Raw genomic sequence first — 6,881 nt, forward strand, 5'->3', positions numbered from 1 at the left:
TTCATAAAAGTTTTTCTTTTTAATTCTAAGATTTGGAAATTTAATACAAGGCTCCTAACATATTTTTACAATAGCAGTTGCAAAATAAAAGGAATACATTGTCACAATTTTTATTTATAAGCATTTAAAGTTCAAATTTTGACAACATATTATGTAAAAATCACGAAAATTCGTAAATTATTTTATGCTAGAAATTCATAAAAAATTTTCCTTTTATATCTAAGATTTCAAAATTTAATACAAGGCTCATAATATATTTTTACAATAGCAATTGAAAAATAAAAGAAATATATAGTCACGATTTTTTTTTTATAAGCATTTAAAGTTCAAATTTTGACTAAATACGTAAAAATTACGGCAATGTTCAAATTATCTTAGACAGAAATTCATAAAAGTTTTTCTTTTTAATTCTAAGATTTGGAAATTTAATACAAGGCTCCTAACATATTTTTACAATAGCAGTTGCAAAATAAAAGGAATACATTGTCACAATTTTTATTTATAAGCATTTAAAGTTCAAATTTATACGAAATATGTCAAAATTGCGAAAATTTGCAAGTAATTTAGTGGTTGAAAAATCGTAAAATTTTTTTCTTTTATAACTAAGTTTTTAAAATTTGGTACAAGGTTCTCCATAAGTTTTTCTTTAAAAATAATATATCCTAGACTGACAAATCATCTCCGTTCAGAATCGTTTTTCGTATACAATGATATAATATCATTGGATTCAAATTTAATTCCATCCATTACAGTAACCCACTTGTAACCTACTGTACAGCAGAGCGACATCCACGACTTACCCGCCTTTTTTTGATTTTAGCTTCTCCAAAAATTGAAATACAAAAATGTTCAAATACTCTTTTTTTATATGACTTTTTCTGGAATTTGGGATATAATATCAAAAATGTGGGAAAGTCGATTTCAAGTAGACTTAATGACGAATTCAAATCTGTTTTCAGAATTCTTATCGCTTCATTAGATCAATTGGTATGTTTGGCAAATACACGTCTAAAATACTATGTCACGCGTGTGTTAGACGGAAACAGAAAATCACGGTATCGAATCCCCTTAAGTTGTTTCGACGTTTGTAATATTCAACTATACAATATAATATAATAATAAGGTTTATTATGAGTATACTATCTAGTATCTACTAGTCTTGTACATTTTAATATTTTTAGAAAATTTGACCGACTAGAAAATATATTATATTACAAATGTTCCGTATATTTTATTTATTTTTCTAAAACACTATACCAGCGATTTTCAAACTCTGTCCTGAGAGTCATCTGTATAGGCTCTATGAACATATCTGAATTAAATAAAATTAAAATAATTTTAGTTTATTATGTATGTAGTATAGTTCATCAATAATCATCCGTATATTTTGTTTTGTAGTCAAATACGATGTAAGATTTTATCATTTATGGCACTTATGATAATATTATAAAGAAACAAATTATAGGCTAATCATTCATGCAAAATTTTTCATGAGTTATGTATATATTTTACAAGCATTCTTATTTTTCGGGCCGCGTCCGTTTGCAACATAATAGCTCCACGAACAAAAAGTTTGAGAACCAATGCTATAGACCGTTCCGATTTTCCATTTACATTCGAACGAAGACACACATGCTTATACGCACGCGTAAAATTAATCCCCTCGGCAACTGTTGTATTTTTTTTTTTTTTTGTGGTATGGGGATCGAATCGTTTTTACACAATATGCATTTTAACTCTCAACACATGTCCTGTTTTCTGTGTAAAATTCTCGGAACAGTGCATTTGTTGGTCTTGGGTATACTCCTCAGGGTTCTCGGTCGTATACGTCTTGTAAATTACTCCGAACGTCGTATGCTCGTATTGATATAAAACCAGAGAAAATACACAAAAAAAGAGGGTATATTATAAATGATATAAAATAAAATACACACTAACGAAACGCATGGCCAACAATATATTATTACGAAACGAGACCGGTGGTTAGTCTTGCAGCTGGTTGGAATGTTTCTACAACAAAAAATAATAATAATAAATTATCTACCTACCCTTGTCACACCGAATCGCCGAGCCCAGAGTCCGTCGCCACTCTAGTAATGACCCATCTATACATAAGAATTTGTCGAGTCATAATCAATTCGAGAAACTAATATTTTACACGATAAAAAATAATATACTTATATACCAATTAAAGGGTTCGGTATCGGAAAGTATTTATGGGTGTTCAACAGTGATCGCTTATGGACAAATGTAAGTTCCTAAAGAAAAATGTTTATGTGTTATGAATATTATAAGATGTAACCTAATCCTAAAGTTTACGTTTTATTAGGATCGTGGTATAGATTAGACTGGATGCTTGTGCAGAGGATATGCCCAGCACTTTTATGGATTTTACCAACCGGTACTTTTGGGTTTTGCACTTTACTGTCCAGCATTTTATTTTTATTATTTTTAATGTTGATATAGAATATAGACACCTATTGTTTTCTATTATGAACAATAAATTATTACTTTAAGAAATTCAATGAATATTACAGTTATTTTTATAAAAATGAATGGTACGTATTCATGATATCAATGACACTATTACAATATACCATATAATATGTTACATAGGTAGGTATATAATTCAAATGACATTATTAATAATATATACATACTTCATTTTATGGAGAGAAATTAAACATTTGCTACTGATTACATGATATATATAAGTATATAACTATTAACTATGTATACACTTTTATGTACTCGTTGTTGTAACTAACAGAAAACATTTATAATCGCGTTATTCATTTGTCTTTGATCACTAAAAGGACGTTATGAGTCATAAATAGTCATTAGGTGCTATATTATACGTCTTTTATACCGGATAAAATCAATCCATTTCTTTTGAATATAATAATCTGTACTACATAGGGTCAATCTTTATCAGTGAATAAGATTTATTTCCAATGTTTGCATAACACATTAATCAAAATTAATTAAAACCGATATTATTTAAATTTAGATATTTATATGAATATAATTATTGTTTTACGAAATAAATGCTACAGAATGTAATTAAATTAGATCTTTACTAATAAAACATAAACTAGGTATTTCAATTATAAACATTAAAATATGAATAAACTCCGCCACCGACCGGCACACGTGACGCAGTGACGTATTTATATAGTTTTAATTTTTGTATTTTTGTGTTATTTGTTACGTGATATGTAGATTACGTACGTTCGTAAAACAGCACGGCCACCGCCGACGAGCCGGTCCGCATATTATTACCACGGCCGACCATGTACACCAGTCCGTTCGGTAGTGCTGACGCCGAATTATATTATCACAACAAAGACCCTTCGTAAACTACGTGTAAAAATGGCGAGAAATCATTTCATATAAGAAACGAAGTGTGACGAACAAAATAATAATTAAATGCAAAGGACTATTAAAATATAACTAATTATTATTTTAAAAATATTATTATTGATATTTACCTATATAATATACTATTCTCAATAATTCCTCGAAGTAAATAAATTATTGAAAAAAAGAAGTTTACTTAAATTCAATATACTTAGAATTAATTCATGATATCACAACTTTATAGCTCTTATATTTTTTATTTATTTAGCCATTTTTACACGTAGTGTATGAAGGGTTATTATTGAGACATCACTAATTTTTATCGTTATTAAATATTGAGTATTTGTACAATAATCTATAAGATCGGTAATATTATTGGTAACATTGGCAACGCTGATTCGACGACAACGACGACGACTATGTATTCTGAATTTAATATAGATTTCCATTAAAAAGTTCGCACTTTTTCATTTATAACTTAATTTCTAAACGTACGATTGTGATGGTTTTTACAAAAGCACATTCTACACAATATCTCTGATGTTTCGTAGTTAACTAGTAGTTAATTTATGCATTATAATTTCCAATTATAATTGTATGTAGGGGTGCAGTACCAGGTACATAAATTTATTCCGTTCCGACTTGCTGTCGCCAGACTGTGGTGCAAGCATTCATCAAGATTGAAAATTACGTTTTAAAATAATAATATTAAATAACAATAGATCACAGTACATTAAACATTGTTAATCATTAGGTAATCATATTATAATATATTTATGACTCGTGAAAAATTGAAAAGAAAATTTACATCTAGTATATAACACTCTAAATAATAAGTTATAAATATACTTATATTACAGTTAAAAAATATTCAAATCATAAAACAAAATATTCCGTAGATATTTAAAGTCACACAATAAAATCAGTAATATTTAAATAAATAACTATTCTTATAAAATAAAATATAACTACATGATTTGCTATGAATAATTAGGGTGATATATTATTATAAACCGAAAATCCGCAATAAACAAAATATATTTCTGGGTAATAGAAATATTCAAAATTAACTCAATTGGGAGAATAAAGAAAAATATGACTTGATTTTAAGTTAATGTAAAGACAAATGAGTGAAAGCACTGAAATAGTAAGTTAAATAAATAAATTAAAATTACGTTAATTTTTATCTTAACTTCTAACTTATTAACTTGTTAATGCCCAGCCCTTCATACTACTGCACTAAAATGTGGTTATACATTTTATAATACCAATTTATAAGGATGTCAGTGCAATGTTAGTTTTCTCTCTCAGACCCACGAGTCACATTAATATACAAAACGATTTCATGTAAAATCGTTTTTTTTTCTGATTTTTGAGTTAGGTATATTATATACCTATTGTATATATTAAAAATAATATCACCTGTTGCAAAAAGTACAGAGGATATTATTTTTGAGGGTATGACATATTGATTTTATACTTTATTATAATAAATTATAATAATATTAAAGTCGAATTAAAAAATAAATATATTATATATTATATATTATATTATATTTGTTTTTGAATTCGACTTTAAAAATTTAAAAAAAAAATGTATTTAAATGATTATTAAAATATAGTTTTGAGAGAATATTTAAACAAATCTATATAGCATACTCTCAAATATATATTCTCTATAATTTTTGTAATGTGTGATTTTACTTTGAGATTGCTCAAATTAAACTTAAAAAAGGTGGGTAATTGGATGTCACTCTGCTGTACATAAGATTACATGTGGGACACTGAAACGGACAGTGTTAATTTTTAATTTAATGATATAATATCATTGTATAAGAAAAACGATCCTAAACGAAGACTGTCAGGCAGCGCATGATATTACGAAGTATATTTGATGATCTCATTGTGGATAAAGTAATTTATATTTTTAAATATTTACGTGGCACCTTGTTTTAAATTTTCAATCCTTAGCTATAAAAGTTGAACATTTTATAAATTTTTAACTAAAAAATAATTATCAAATTAAAATTTGATAAATTTTGTCGAAATTCGAACTTTAAATGCCCCAAAAAAATAGAAGATTTTTTCCATTATATGTATTTGATTATTTAGAAATAAAAATTGTCAATAAATACGAAAATGTTGTACTATACCTATATATTGTATATTGAGGAATAAAATATGTAGGTACTTCGCTATTCTGTTCCCAGCTATAACACAATACAGGACGAAATACTGCCTATTAATGAGTGAGCATGTTGACATTGTAGTTTCCTTGTTTATAATTTGTTATTGAAGTGTATTGATTATTCAATATAATATTATAATACTTATAATTTATCAGAAAATATTAATTTTTTTATATTTTTTACATACCTACACGTCTTACAAATGGCACCGCACTGATGATAAGAAAACAATAATTTTTCAAATATGATTTTGTTATGAGGGAAGCGTCTGAACATTTCTCCCACCCTCGGGGGGTTTTAGAAATTTGCGCTTAAATTACCTGTGATCTGTATCGCTTTAAAATTATATTTGTTTAACCACCAACACGGTCTTGTGTTACACAGGTTTTTTATCTTATTATTATTTGTGTTATCTATATTACTTCTATGCACTTGATGTATGGGATGACTACAGCGTCACGTAAGTTTCCACACCACCTATGCTTGTTAAACAACATTATATCTCATTTACATGTTATTTAAAAGCATGAGGTATTACACGTGGCGCGTTTTTTTTATTGTGGTGTCCCCTGTAGGCCTAATATGATGTTAAACTTAAGAACATGTATGATTCTCTAGTTATCTACACTTATAATTGCTGAAGTATAATATCATCTCAAATAATATTAAAATCACGCTATTACTTTTCTGCAGACGTTTTGGGGGCTTTCGATGTCGTATGTATCCGATAGTTTGATCAAATACACTTCACAATATAATTATATGTAAAATATATGCATATAATGTAATATCTCCAATCAACATAAAATATAATAATATTAAACGCCTTCCCGCAGGCTCGTAGCTGCCTCTGGTTTATGTTGTAGCAGGGGACACTAAATAATAATAGTAATTCAAAATACACGAATCGAAATAATATAAACACACTGATTATTGTTCGTCAAAAGGAGTATAATTATTTAATTATTAATTTTCAACATAGTCGTTCATACTGTATACATATATAAAATTGTTAATACACAGTTTATTTTGTTATTTATTATAAAAAATCACATTTAAAGATATCTTAATGTTATTTATGAGTACAACATTAAAAAAATTGTCATTAATATTGTGTAGACATTAGTAATATTTAAGAGCTATAATTGCAATGAGCATTTAGAAATTATCAGATGTAGTCTTACCCCTATATATGTTAATGTATATTAGTTAATATACTTAGTACAGGGAGATCTTTTTTAAATGTACATGTTGCAACTTGCAGTATGAACTACATAAATATATTAAGAGGACGCCTGCGTGTGTTGTCTCCGTCTTACAGTAAGCGTAGGT

Source organism: Acyrthosiphon pisum, chromosome A2 (genome assembly GCF_005508785.2).
Source record: "Acyrthosiphon pisum isolate AL4f chromosome A2, pea_aphid_22Mar2018_4r6ur, whole genome shotgun sequence".
Classification (NCBI taxonomy): Eukaryota; Metazoa; Arthropoda; class Insecta; order Hemiptera; family Aphididae; genus Acyrthosiphon; species Acyrthosiphon pisum.